Raw genomic sequence first — 15,259 nt, forward strand, 5'->3', positions numbered from 1 at the left:
AAATTCACTCCTAAGTATTATACACCTTTTGATGGTATACTTGGAATGTATTTTCATTTAAATTTCCAACTGTTTGCACACTGACTTATATTGTGTGATCTTGCTAAATTAACTTTTAAATCCTTGTCATTTTTTTGCAGAGTTCTAGGTAAGAATTTTCTATGTAAAATACAATCATGTCATTTGAAAAAAGAGATAGGTTTGATTCTTCCTTTCTGACCTGCATGCCTTTTATTTCTTTTACTTGCCTTATTGCACTAGCTAGTGCCTCTAGTACAATGTTTAATACAAGTAGTGAGAATGGACATCCTTGTCTAATTCCTGATATTAGAGGGAAAACAAGGTATTTACTCCAAGATAAACTGGATGCTGAGCATTAAAACAAATCTTAATAAATTTTTAAAAAAGGACTGAAGTCATACAGAGTATGTCCTCTGACCACAATGGAATTACATAGAAAAAATAATAATATTATACCACTTCATGTAAAATGCAGGAAGCTTGAAACTGTATAGATACATTTACAGGCATACTCCAAATATATTGCAGGTTTTTTTCCAGACCACTGCAATAAGGTGAATATCGCAATAAAGTGAGTCACAGAATTTTTTGGTTTCCCAGTACATATAAAATTAGGTTTACACTATACTGTAGTCTATTGTGTGCAATAGCATTAATGTACACACCTTAAATTAAAAATACCTTAATGCAGGACTTCCCTGGTGGCACAGTGGTTAAGAATCCACCTGCCAATGCAGGGGACATGGGTTCAAGCCCTGGTTCAGGAAGATCCCACATGCCGTGGAGCAACTAAGCCCGTGAGCCACAACTACTGAGCCCATGTGCCACAACTACTGAAGCCAGCGCACCTAGAGCCCATGCTCTGCAACAAGAGAAGCCACCGCAAGGAGAAGCCCACGCACCGTAACAAAGAGTAGCCCCCGCTCGCCGCAACTAGAGAAAGCCCATGCCAGCAATGAAGACCCAATGCAGCCAAAAATAAATAAATAAATAATTTTATTAAAAATAATTTGAATAAAAATACATTAAGAGGGACAATATTATATTTATCCACATATTTCTTTCCTTTTTTTTTTTTTTTTTTGGCTGCACTGCGTAGCCTGTGGGATCTTAGTTCCCCAACCAGGAATTGAACATGTGCCCCCTGCAATGGAAGTGCAGAGTCTTAACAAGTGGACCGCCAGGGAAGTCCCCACATATTTCTTTTTTTATTTCTCTTGCTCTTCATTCCTTCCTGAATATTCTATGTAATCAGCCTGAAAATGGTCTTTGCTACCTCATAGTAGTGTACATCTGCTAGCAATTGTCTTAGTTTTCATTTATATGAAAATCTCTTTGTTTTTCCATCATTGTTTAATAATATTTTCAATGAATAAAGCATTCTGGATTTTTTTCAGCATTTTAAAGATGTCATTCCACGGTCTTTGGCTCCCATTTTTCCTGATGGGAGGGTAGCCACAGTTTTTATCATTGATTTTCTGAATATAATGCATTATTTTTCTCTGGGTTTTTTCAAAGTTTTTGCTTTATCTTTGGTTTTCACCCATTTGACAATTACATGCCTAGTTGCCATATTTTGGTATTTATTCTTTGTGGGGTTTGCTTACCTTCTGGAATCTGTGAATGTGTGTCCTTCAACAACTTTGAGAAAGTGTTGGCCATTATTTCTTCAAATATTTTTACTACCCCATGTTATTTCTCTTTTCTTTTTTTTTAAGTTGAAGTATAGTTGATTTACAATGTGTTAGTTTCAGGTGTACAGCACAGTGATTCAGTTTTATATATATATTCTTTTTCAGATTCTTTTCCTTATAGGTTATTACAAAATGTTGAGTATAGTTCACTGTGCTATACAGTAGGTCCTTGTTGATTATTTCTCTTTTCTTTCTAGGACCCTAAATACAAGTGTGTAAGGGGTTTGAATATTGTTTACAGTTCCCCAAGATTGTGTTCATCTTATTTCCAGTTTTTCCTCTCTGTTCTTCAGATTGGATCCGTTCTGCTAATCTCTCTTCAAGTTCACTGATGCTGCTGACATCTACAAACTGCTATTAAATAAAGCCAGTAAATTTTAAATTTTAGATGTTACATTTTTTAGTTTAGAATTTTCAATTGGGTTCTTTTTTTTTAATAGTTTTTATTTCTTTGCTGAAGTTTTAAAGTTTGATGTAGTCCCATTTGTTGATATTTGCTTTTGTGGCCTGTGTTTTTGTGTCACATTCAAGAAATCATTGCCAAATCCTATGCGTGATGCTTTTCTCCTGTGTTTTCTTAGAAGAGTTTTATAGCTTTAATTCTTACATTTAGGTCTTTGATAAATTTTGAGTTAATTTTTGTATGTGATGTAATGTAAGAATTTGAGTTTATTCTTTTGCATGTGGATATCCACTTCTCCCAACACTATTGGTTGAAAAAATGGTTTTTGTCTTATTGAATGGTCTTGGTATCCTTGCCAAAAATTATTTAACTATATACACAAGGATTTATCTGTGGTCTATCTATTCAATTCCATGGTTCCGTATGTCTATCTTTATGCCAGTATTAGTTTTGTTAAGTAAGTTTTGAAATTAGGAAGAGTGACTCTTCCAACTTTGTTCTTTTTTAAGATTGTTTTGACTATTCAGAGTCCCTTGAGAGTCTGTGAATTTTAGGGAGGATTTTTTTCTATTTCTGCAAGAAAACATTGGGATTTTGATAAGGATTGCATTGAATCTATGGATCACTTGGGTAGTATTGACAACAACATTAAGTCTTATAATCCATTAACATGTGATGTCTTTCCACTTATTTGTGTCTTCTCTAATTTCAGCAATGTTTTGTAGCTTTCAGTGTACAACTCATTTGTCTCCTTGGTTAAGTTAATTCCTAAGTATTTTATTCTTTCTGATGCTATTGTAAATGGAACTTTTTTTTTTAAATTTCCTTTTTGGATTGTTCATTGTTAGTGTATGGAAATGAACTGATTTTCTAAAAATTTTAAATGGGTTTATTCAAGTTACCTTTAAAAATTATTTATTCAAAATAGTCCCTGTCAAAAAATGGAAATAATGTGATTAAAAGTTAAAATAAAGGAGAAGGTTTTCTTCTTCCTGGTATTAAAACGTACCACATTGCAAGGAGGCACGTAATAGTGAAGTACAGTTGAGAAAAGTAGGAAAGGAAAGTGGTTAGCAGTAGATGAAAGGTACCAAGAAACTCTAGGAAGGAAGAAATAAGACAGGATGGTGTTCATGAAAGAAAGGAAGTATAAGAAATCTTGCTCAGAACATGCCCTTCATAGAAACTGCAAGACTCTTTGGAACTGATTTACCTAAAACACGTCCAAGAGAGGTTTTGGCAGTAATGGACTGAATTTCTGGTAATGGTAGCAATGAGAAATTGGATGAAAACGAGAGTAATACTTGAAAACTGGTCTACAGAGAAAGTTTTCCCATCTTCAACTTTCTTCATCTCTGTGTGCAGAAAAACAGTAAGTTTCTTAAGTTCAGGAAACACACATACACCAACAAACACACACACACACCCCTTTTTTTTTTTTTTTTTTTTTTATGTGGTACACGGGCCTCTCACTGTTGTGGCCTCTCCCGTTGCGGAGCACAGGCACCGGACGCGCAGGCTCAGCGGCCATGGCTCACGGGCCCAGCTGCTCCGTGGCATGTGGGATCTTCCCAGACCGGGGCATGAACCCGTGTCCCCTGCATCGGCAGGCGGACTCTAAACCACTGCGCCACCAGGGAAGCCCCACACACCTATTGTTAAATCACATATAATTTGACACTTCTCCAAACCAATTAAACAAACAAAACCAAAATGCATAACTGAGATTTTTCTCCCCCAAAAATGAATGAATTATCAGGAGAAATGTATAGAGTGTTGTTGTCCCAGACTCTAGCTCTCCTTTCTTTTGGTATTTTTGGGGAAAGACAGCACAATATTTAGCTCTTTACAGTGTTACCTACAGCAACATTTGCCAGTCAAATCCTACTCATGTACATGATTGCCAGTCAGTTTTCCAAGTCTGTGTTAGAACAATAAAAAAATAACAGCAACAAAACAGGTTTATTAGTTAAAAGTCATTCCATTTTGAATCACTTCAGGAAAAGTCTAGAAAATGTTGGTAGGTGAGATAGGAAACTGTTTATTGGTTTTATTTTCATTTTAAACTCATATATTTCTTGGCTATGTATTAAATGTTTATATAAATATACTTTCTGCAGAGTGAATTAGTATACTTTATATTTCCTTTCTTGCATGGATTTTCTACCAACTCATCTTTAATTTTTAAAAATATCTTTTTTCTTGCAGTGTTTTACTACATCCTTAAGTTATTTTAAATCTCCAAAAAAAGTTTCTAGCTTACAAAATCCTCAGGGCAAAGTTACTTGAGAAGCAAACTGATTTTTGCATGTTGCTTCTATATCTTTGCTGAATTTGTTTGTTAGTTCTAGCAGTTCTTTTGTAGAATCTTTAGGATTTTCTACATATTAGCTCATGTCATCTGTGAACAGAGGTACTTTTACTTATTCACCTCCAATTTAGATGCCTTTTGCTTCTCTCTGTTGCCTAACTGCTGTGGCTAGGACTTCCAGTACTCTGTGGAGCAGGAGTGATGAAAGCAGTCATCCTTCACTTGTTCCAGATCTTAGGGAAAAAGTTTTCAATCTTTCAGCATTGAGTATGAAGTTAGCTGTGAGTTTTCCATATGTTGAGGTAGTTTCCTTCTATTTCTAGTTTGTTGAGTGTTTTGATCATGAAAGGGTGTTGAATTTTGTCAAATGCAATTCTGTGTCAGTTGAGATAAATGTGTGCACTTTTTGTCCTTCATTCTGTTAACGGGGTGTATAAGAGTGACCGAGTTTCATGTGTTGAACTATCCTTGGATTCCAGGAATAAATCTCACTTGGTCATGGTGAATAATCCCTTTAATAAGCTGTTGAGTTTGGTTTGCCAGTATTTTGTTGAGGATTTTTGCATCAATGTTCATAAGGGATATTGGTCTGTTTCTTCGTATAATGTCTTTGCCTGGCTTTGGTATCATGGTAATGCCGGCCTCATAGAATGAGCTAGGAATTGTTCCTTCCTCTTTAGTTTTTTGGAAGAGTATGAGAAGGATTGATGTTAGTTCTTTTCTAAGTGTTTGGGTGGTATTCACCAGTGAAGTCATCTGGTCCTAGGCTTGTCTTTGTTGGGAAGTGTTTTATTGTTGATTCAGTCTCCTTACAAGTTATAGGTCTGTTCATATTTTCTATTTTCTTCATGATCCAGTCTTGGTAGGTTGTGTATTTCTAGGAATTTGTCTATTTTATCTAGGTCATTCAATTAGGGGGGTATACAGTTGTTCATAGTACTCTCTTGTAAACCTTTTTTGTAAAATTGGTAGAATGTTTCCTCTTTCATTTCTGATTTTAGTTATTTGACCCTTTTCTCTTTTTTTCTTGTCAGTCTAGCTAAAGGTTTGTCAATTTTGTTGATCTTTTTGAAGAATGAAACTCTTGGTTTCATTAATTTCCTCTATTGTTTTCCTATTCTCTATTTTACCTCTAATCTTTAGTATTTCCCTCCTTCTGCCAGCTTTAGGTTCTTCCTTTTCTGGTTCCTTAAGGTATAAAGTTAGGTTGTTGATTTGAGATCTTTCTTTTTTTAAATGTAAGCACGTACAGCCATAGATTCTCTCTTAGCTCTGCTTTGTTGCATCCTATACATTTTGGTATGTTGTGTTTTCATTTTTATTGGTCTCAAGATATTTTCTAATTTTCATTTTGATTTTTTTCTTCACCTGTTGGTTGTTAAAGAGTATGTTGTTTAATTTCACACATTTGTGAATTTTCGGATTTTCCTTCTGCTGCTGCTTTCTAGTTTCATTCCATTGTGATCAGAAACAATGCTTTGTATGATTTCAACTTTTTAAATTTATTAAGACTTGTTTTGTGACCTAACATATTGTCCATCCTGGAGAATATTCTGTGTGCACTTGAGAAAACTGTGTACTGTGCTGTTGTTGGGTGTATGTTCTGTATAAGCCTATTAGGTACAATTAGTCTAAAGTGATATTCAATTCCTTTATTTCCTTATTTATCTGCTGTCTGGTTGCTCTATTCATTATTGAAAGTGGGACTTTGGAGTCTCTGACAGTTATGTTAGAGCTATTTCTCCTGGTCAGATCTATGTGTGAGTAATCATAGCCCAATAACTTGCCTCCCCACAGCTTTTTGTTTTGTTTTTATTGTGAATTTTTTGTTTTGTTTTTATATGTGTATCATACATAAAAGAGTGCATATACATATATGGGTGTTTAAAAGCTAAAACAACTCCCCATTTCCCCCCATTGGCACTTAAAATCCGTATTTTTCTACATAGTTATGTATCCCTTTACAATGTATTGTTTAGTTTGCCTGGTTTTACACTTTTTTTTTTTTTTTTTTTTTTTTGCGGTACACGGACCTCTCACTGTTGTGGCCTCTCCTGTCGCGGACGGAGCACAGGCTCCGGACGCGCAGGCTCAGCGGCCATGGCTCACGGGCCCAGCCGCTCCGTGGCATGTGGGATCTTCCCAGACTGGGGCACGAACCCTTGTCCCCTGCACCGGCAGGCAGACTCTCAACCACTGCGCCACCAGGGAATCCCTACACTTTTTATAAATAGAAAAAATTCTTTTGCAACTTGAGTTTTTCCTTTCAAGATTATGTTTCTGAGATTTAACCGCATTGATGCATGTGACTGTTTTTATTTCATTTTCACTGCTGTATGTATTTCTATGTTGAATTTGTTCATACCAAAATTGTTAATCTATTCTACAGTTGAAGATGGCTACTGCTCCTCTTTTTTATGAACACTTCTGCTCTGACCCCTGGTGCACAAGTTCAAGAATTTCTCCAGAGAATATACTTAGGGGTAGAATTGCTAGGGCTTGGAATGTGCACATTTAACATTTTCTACAGTGGTTTGCCAATTTACACCATCCTCAGCACTGTTGCACAAGTGTCCGACACTTGGTATTTCAGACCTTAAAGTTTTTGCCAGGCTGTGAAATTTTATCTCATGGCCTAAATTTGTATTTTCCTGACTACTAATTAGGTTGAACAGTGTTTTATATGCTTATGGGCCATTTGTGTTTTCTCTTCTGGGCAATTCCTCTTCAATTATTTTGCCCCTTATTCAACTGAATGTGTTGTCTTGTTCTCACTAATTTATGGGACTTTTTAATGTATCCTGGACACTAATCCCATGACAATTATATATACTGCAATGACTTTTTTAGTCTGAAAATACTGAGCTCTGTAACTGTAGATCTCTATCCTCTTTTCCCTTGGCCCACCCTCTTTGCCCATCCCCCTTGACCCATCCCCCTCTGCCCCTGCCTTGAGGTCATTTGAAACAATAGGTTCAGGTGGGAAGGCAACATCCTTAATCACACCCTTAATCCAATCTTCCTGATGGGTTTGCCCCCTTCATCTGGCAGAAAACTCTCACTAGAGTGAGACTGAAAAGGATGCGAGACCATTTTTTTGTCCCCAGCTAAGACTGTTTCTTCACATTTTCATTGCACAGCATGGGGGATATGGGGTGGTGGGCGTGGGGGGTGGGGGGGTTGTGGAGCAGCGGAATTCAATTCTGCAAGGCTCCAAACCAGGACCCTCAACCAATTTAGAATTCAGGCTGTAGGCAGAGTGGTATTTCCTTTCTTCTCCAACCAGGTGGCTCTCGTCTTGGTTTTCTTTTTCTTGTAGAACTTGGCTCAGAGCAGCCAGAATGAGCTGAGTCAACACATGCCAATGTTCTGCCCCCTTTCCACCATCGGTGCTAACCTACAGACTTGGGTGGCACAGAATCCAGCTTCCAAAGGACCACAGGCAACAATTTGACCAAATGTTTCACTACTATATGACTAAAGGCAACAACTTTCCAGCCTGTCACATCTTTACCTTTATAGCCTCAAACCCAACCCTCTCCATTCACCCAATTTTAAAACTTTAGATTCTGTAACTTGCAGCTCCCAGTACCAAATTAGGATCAATTAATATCATTTAAGATCTGATGGGCAGGGCTTCCCTGGTGGTGCAGTGGTTAAGACTGTGCTTCCAATGTAGGGGGCCCGGGTTCGATCTCTGGTCAGAGAACTAGATCCCACATGCATGCTGCAACTAAGACCCGGTGCAACCAAATAAAAATAAACAAATATATAAAAAATAAATATTAAAATAAAAAATGATCTGATGGGCAATTCAGGGCTGAAATAGTGTCTCTATGATGTCTTCAGGGATTCGAATTGCTTTTGTCTTTCTGCTCAGACAATGTTAGAATGGGCATTTAGCCTTCACAAGATGGCTGCCTGAGCTCCAGCCTTCACAGCTGCCTTCAAGGCAGCAGGGAGCATGAAAAGACAAGGGCAAAAGGATATTATTGATCAACTGATTCAGCTCTCCCTTCCAGTTTTCTTTGCCATAAACTATATTTACATAAGCAGTTAGGTACTTATTTAGGTGGGAAAGATGATACTCAGATTTCTCTACTAGGTTCAACAGAATATAACGTTGAAGAATGCTACTGTGTGGAGTAGGTAATGTCACATTGAAACAAATGTTAAACAAGGAATACTTAATCTTCAAAGAGACTTATAATAATAATTAAAACTTCATCAGCAGGACTTATTCCCATTAAAAACAGTAAGAGATAGGACCACCAGGAAACAAAAGCAACCTCTGAGAATATGAAAAGGGATGTAGGGCAAGCTAGATGGAAAAACAGTATTTACTGAGTTATAAATACAGGTTTCCATAAGGTGGACATGAATTTCGTTCCTCTAACTTTGAAATTATTGAGGAATGACTGACACATATTATTGAATATATTTAACATGTACAATGTGATGATTTGGTATGCATATACACTGTGGAATGATTACCAAGATCAAGCTAATTAACACATCCATCACCTCCCCTAGTTAGGGACATTCATTTCTATTCAATGACACATCTTGTAAATACAAAATAAAACCCAAATCAGTGGTCAGGGAATTCACAATTTACCTGCAAAAAGGGCAAGGCAATAAACTCAGAGTCTAGCCTGTCAAATATTTCCTACATTAACATTATGTACAGAAGCACTTTGCCAATTTGTACCCAGCAATTTCTTCTGTAGCTGACTGGGGTCCAGACACTAAGTATAAACGTGTGTGCAGAGCCAAAAGCATTCTCCATGGGCAGGGGGTTATCAACAGACAGTGGAGAGAACTAAGGTTTTATATCTTTCTTGCTTTACCATAATTGCAAATATGCATTTCAGGATGTGATTTTGTTTTTGAAGATACTTCCCTTGAATATGTGACCTGTGGTTACAATGAACAATAATAATAAGATGAAATTTTAGTTTTGGGGAGCTGACCCACACCACCCCATCTGAGGATCATTACTTTGTGGGATACACTGAAGTCAGCTCACCTTTAAGGAACTCCCCCCAAAGGTCCACCCACCAACTTCTACTCACATCTCATTGGTCAGAATTTAGTCATGTGGTTAGCTCTCCAAGGGAGCCTGGGAAATACAGGTTTTCAGTTGGCCACAAATTGCTAAACCCCAGCAAGATCAGAGGTTTTGTTGTTTGTTTGTTTATTTTAACAAAGAAAAAGGAAAGAAGAGATCTTAGATGGGCAATTCTACCTGGCTGGGGGCAGAAAGGAATTTCATTCCTGCAGAATTGTTAGAAGGGCTGAAGAAGCAAGTCTAAGCAATGCTCCCAGAAACGGTCCTGCTTAATTGGTCTGATTAGCCTCAGAAACACTTTTTCTGCTGCCACCCATGCCAGCAAAACGGATGACCTCTGCACAGCCTGCTTCTTCATGTCACTTCCAAATCAGAGCCTTTGATGAGTGCATCTTATTGGTAGAAACTAGGTCACAGATCTGCAAGGGAGGCTGGGAAATGTAGTTTAAAAATTCGACCTTAAGACGGTGGGATTCACAATTGTGATAAACCAGCATATTTCACTGATTCTAAAACATGATTTTTAAATTTTTTATTTATTTATTTTCTTTCATCCACATTTTCATGTCTCTCAAATCAGGATGCTTCTGACCATTGGTGATGTCTCTTGGCCATTTGCCAGTTTTGTGATGGAGTTGGCATTGCCCGTACATACATGAAACTTCTTTATAAGGTTGTGAAACACCTCCATCAAAAGGGTGCAGGGGCTTCTCTGGTGGTGCAGTGGTTGAGAGTCCGCCTGCCGATGCAGGGCACACGGGTTCGTGCCCGGGTCCGGGAGGATCCCACATGCCGCGGAGCGGCTGGGCCCGTGAGCCATGGCCTCTGAGCCTGTGCGTCCGGAGCCTGTGCTCCGCAACGGGAGAGGCCACAACAGTGAGAGGCCTGCGTATCGCAAAAAAAATAAAAATAAAAAGGGTGCAGGATTTTCCTGGTTGTCCACTGGTTAAGAGTCCACGGTTCCACTGCAGGGGGTGTGGGTTTGACCCCTGGTGGGGGAAGTTCCACATGCCACACAATGCAGCCAAAAAAACCCCACAACAAACCAAAAATAAAAAAGGGTGCAGTTGAGGTATCTGCAGCTTGGAAGAAAATTCTGGAACAAACAGTGCTCGTAAATGCTGCACCATCAATGCTCCATCCCCAAATGCAGAACCTACAACAGACTACTATAAGTTAAAAGGGGACCCAGAAGAGTTGTACCTGAAAATATAGAGAACTTCTAGAGATAAGTTAAATGATCTCCTTTGCTTATGTTTTCCTTCTCTATGTGTGCACAAGAGAGACAGATGCCTCGGTAAAGAAAATGAGGTCTTTCAAGAACAAGATGCAGATTCTAAGTGGTAAGAAAACATTGTGTCAGAGTTTAATTCCCAGTGTTTTCTCTTACTGGTCCATAAAATAATGGGACATCTTACAATTGGTGGCATCTTAGATTCAATGAAATAGTCAGTCAAGCATGGGGAAGGGGTCAAAAGATTCTAGGCAACCAGGGCAAAGTCTGCACTGGTGGACAGGACAGTGAGGAAATGTTTCATGGCTCCTGACCACCGGAGGTGGCATGGTAGGAGCGGGGGAATTGCTGGTGAACGTGGGGTCCTGGACGTATGGGTAGTGTGCCTGGTTCCAAGGGGACAGCTCTCAGGACTCCTCAGGCCACCCTGGGAAGAGCAGGGAGCTGCCCAATGGACAGAACAGCCTCCTGAATGTACCCAAGGCCCAGGAGGGAAGCATGGCTCCCTGGCAACCCCAGGCTCCTGCAGAATCGGGTTCTGCAGGTGGGAGTATCGACCCCTGGGTGCAGAATTCTGCTCCTTCCTAGGGCTTGGCAGGCTGTGGAGCCCTTCCACACCCATTGTGCCTTTGCTTCCTCCCAATTCCACACCGTACCGTGGGACCGTGTGTTTGCTTGCACGTTTGTCTCCCGGTATCAAAGCCTCAGCTCTGTGAGGATGGGTACCATCTGTGTGGTTGCCCGACCAGTAATAGAGCTCAAAAAATACTTGTTAAATGAATGAATGAATAAGCTAACAGATGACAGGGACGGGACTAGGACAGTGAGACTCAGAGGACCCCTAGGTCTGGCGAATGGTAGAGCCGAGGGCTTTGCCCCTCCCCTCATCCCTGTGCATCTCCCACCTGCCATCCTAGGAGAGACCCCCCGAGAGCAGACTCTGAGATGGAGATCGGGTGCAGGAAGTTTCTGGGGGAGTGCTGTTGGCATGGATGTAAGGGTGTGTGTAAATGAAATGCACGGAGGGGAGAGTTGAACTGCCAGGCAGATGCAAGGAAGGCGTCAGCCAATCCCATGGCAGCTCTGACGCTGGGATGGCCTGGCAGCATTGTCCCAAGCTGGGGCGTGGGAACCAGACCTTTATATGTCATGTTGACCAGCCCTTGGGTGTAGGCAGCCCCAGTGAAGGGGACATGACAGAGGAGGGAAAGTTCCAGAGAGGTGCCCAGCTGTAAAGTGTCAGCAGCCAGCATTCCCAGGGCTGGGCAAGGGTGGGACAGATGTTTGGACCTAAAGGGGATGCCTGGACAGCACACTGCGGCATCCCCTACACCCACAGGTGTTGTCATCTCAAGACAGGAGAAAAAGTTACTCTGGAAGGGTGTGTGTGTGTGTGCACTTAAAAAAAGAAGCCTGCACTTCCACTGTGGCTGGTTTCAGGAAGGTAGATGTGCTGCTAGTAAACTCCAGACTTTACCTGAACGTGAAGGAGCGTTTTTGAGAGCGAGTGAAGTTCTCGCCAGAGGAACTGGCACCGTGGTGATGGAGATGACGATATGGGTAATTGGCCGGTGGGATTCCAAGGACAAAAATGTGATTTAGCCAAGTTTGCAGGGTAGCAGGTATGAGGAAGAGGCACGGGAAGTCGGGAGACCTCAGCTCGTGCTGGAAAATGCCCTTTACTCTGTGTCTTGGCAAGTCCCCTCACCCATGTGCCTCCGTTTATTCCTCTGTAAAATGGGAATAATATGTCTTGCCTGGTGCCCCTGGCAGATACTAGTCTCCTCCTCAGATCCATTCTCCCATCTTCCTTGGTAAGAAACCCCTGATTTTAGCTGGGCATGTGCCATACCTTAAGAACTATATTTCCCAGTTTCCCATACGGCAAGGTGAGGCCAGGTGACTAGGTTTACAATCATTGTAAGTAAGAAGAAATGGTGTGTACATCTTCCGTGAAGAGAGAAGATGTGGGACTTCCCTGGCAGTCCAGTGGTTAAGACTCTGCACTTCCACTGCAGGGGGCACGGGTTCAATCCTTGGTCGGGGAACTAAGATCCCACATGTTGCAAGGTGCAGCCAAAAAAAAAAAAAAAAAAGAGAGAGAGAGAGAAAAGATGTGCCCTTATTCTGTGCCTCTTTGTGGCTGATGGGAGTGCTGTCAGAATGGCTGGAGCTCCAGCAGCCATTTTATTTTTTAATAGATCTTTATTGGAGTCTAATTGCTTCACAATACCGTGTTAGTTTCTGTTGCACAACAAAGCGAATCAACCATATGCATATACATGTCCCCATGTCCCCTTCTTGAGCCTATCCCACCCCTTTAGCTCATCGCAAAACACCAAGCTGATCTCCCTGTGCTATGCTGCTGCTTCCCACCAGCCAACTATTTTACATCTGGTAGTGTATATATGTCGATGCTACTCTCACTTTGCCCCAGCATCGCCCTCCCACCCCATACCCTCAAGTGCATTGTCTGTGTCTACCTCTTCCTGTCCTGCCCCTAGGTTCTTCAGAACCTTTTTTGTTTGTTTTTAGATTCCATATATATGTATTAGCATACAGTATTTGTTTTTCTCTTTCTGACTTACTTCACTCTGTATGACAGACTCTAGGTCCATCCACCTCACTACAAATAACTCAATTTCATTTCTTTTTATGGCTAATATTCCATTGTATATATGTGCCACATCTTCTTTACCCATTCATGTGTTGATGGACACTTAGGTTGCTTCCATGTCCTGGCTATTGTGAATAGAGCTGCAGTGAACCTTGTGGTACATGACTCCTTTTGAATTATGGTTTTCTCAGGGTATATGCCCAGCAGCAGGATTGCTGGGTCATATGGTAGTTCTATTTTTAGTTTTTTAAAGAACCTCCATACTGTTCTCTATAGTGGCTGTATCAATTTACATTCCCACCAACAGTGCTGGGGGTTCCCTTTTCTCCACACCCTCTCCAGCATTTATTGATACTAGATTTTCTGATAATGGCCATTCTGACCGGCATGAGGTGATACCTCACTGTAGTTTTGACTTTCATTTCTCTAATAATTAGTGATGTTGAGCATCTTTTCATGTGCCTCTTGGCCATCTGTATGTCTTCCTTGGTGAAATGTCTATTTAGGTCTTCTGCCCATTTTTGGATTGGGCTGTTTGTTTTTTTTTGATATTGAGCTGCATGAGCTGCTTATAAACTTTGGAGATTAATCCTTTGTCAGTTGCTTTGTTTGCAAATATTTTCTCCCAATCTGAGGGTTGTCTTTTTGTCTTGTTTATGGTTCCCTTGCTGTGCAAAAGCTTTTAAGTTTAATTAAGTCCCATTTGTTTATTTTTGTTTTTATTTCCATTTCTCTAGGAGGTGGGTCAAAAAGGATCTTGCTGTGATTTATGTCATAGAGTGTTCTGTCTATGTTTTCCTCTAAGAGTTTTATAGTGTCTGGCCTACATTTAGGTCTTTAATCCGTTTGGAGTTTATTTTTGTGTATGGTGTTAGGGAGTGTTCTAATTTCATTCTTTTACAGGTAGCTGTCCAGTTTTCCCAGCACCACTTATTGAAGAGACTGTCTTTTCTCCATTGTATGTTCTTGCCTCCTTTGTCATAAATTAGGTGCCCATATGTGCATGGGTTTATCTCTGGGCTTTCTAGTCTGTTCCATTGATCTATATTTCTGTTTTTGTGCCAGTACCATACTGTCTTGATTACTGTAGCCATTTTAGACTATGCTGTGACCTTGCAAGTGGAAGGTACACATGGCAAAGGAACAAGGTATCAGAAGGCTGGGTTCCTGACACTGCAGAATTCCAGGCACTCATTACCTCTAGGACAGTTTCACAACCTGAGCCCTATTGACATTTTGTACCAGAGAATTCTTTGCTGTGGGGCCTGTCCTGTGCACGGTATGGTGTTTAGCAGCATCCCTGGCCTCTACCCACAAGATGCACCCCACACCCTGAGTTGGGACAACCAGAAATGTCTCTAGAGATTGCCATGTGTCCTCTGGGGGGCAAAGCCATCTTGGGTTGAGAGCCACTGCTCCGGACCAGTCTGTCCAATAGGAATATAATGCAAGCTACAGATTTAAATTTAAAATTTCTAGTAGTAGTCACATTTAAAAAAAGTAAAAATAAATGGGTGAAATTAATTTTAATAATATTGTGTATTTAACTCAACACAGTTGTCCCTTGCTATCTGCAGGGGTTTGGTTCCAGGAGCTCCGTAGATACCAAAATCCAAGGAGGCTCAAGCCCTTTACGGCTGCCCCTGCCCCCCTATCCCAGGGTTCCGCATCTGCGGATATCGAAGGCCAGCTGTATATTCAAAATATTATCATTTATCATATGATCAGTGTAAAAATTATTGATGGGCTACATTACATTCTGTTTTTCATATAAAATCTTTGAAACTGCTGTGTACTTTGCACTTTTGTTTATTTATTTATCTGTGGCTGCACCTTGTGGCTTGTGGGATCTTAGTTCCCTGACCAGGGATTGAACCTGAGCCCTTGGCAGTGAAAGTGCGGAGTCCT

This window comes from Phocoena phocoena, chromosome 7, assembly GCF_963924675.1.
Source record: "Phocoena phocoena chromosome 7, mPhoPho1.1, whole genome shotgun sequence".
Lineage (NCBI taxonomy): Eukaryota > Metazoa > Chordata > Mammalia > Artiodactyla > Phocoenidae > Phocoena > Phocoena phocoena.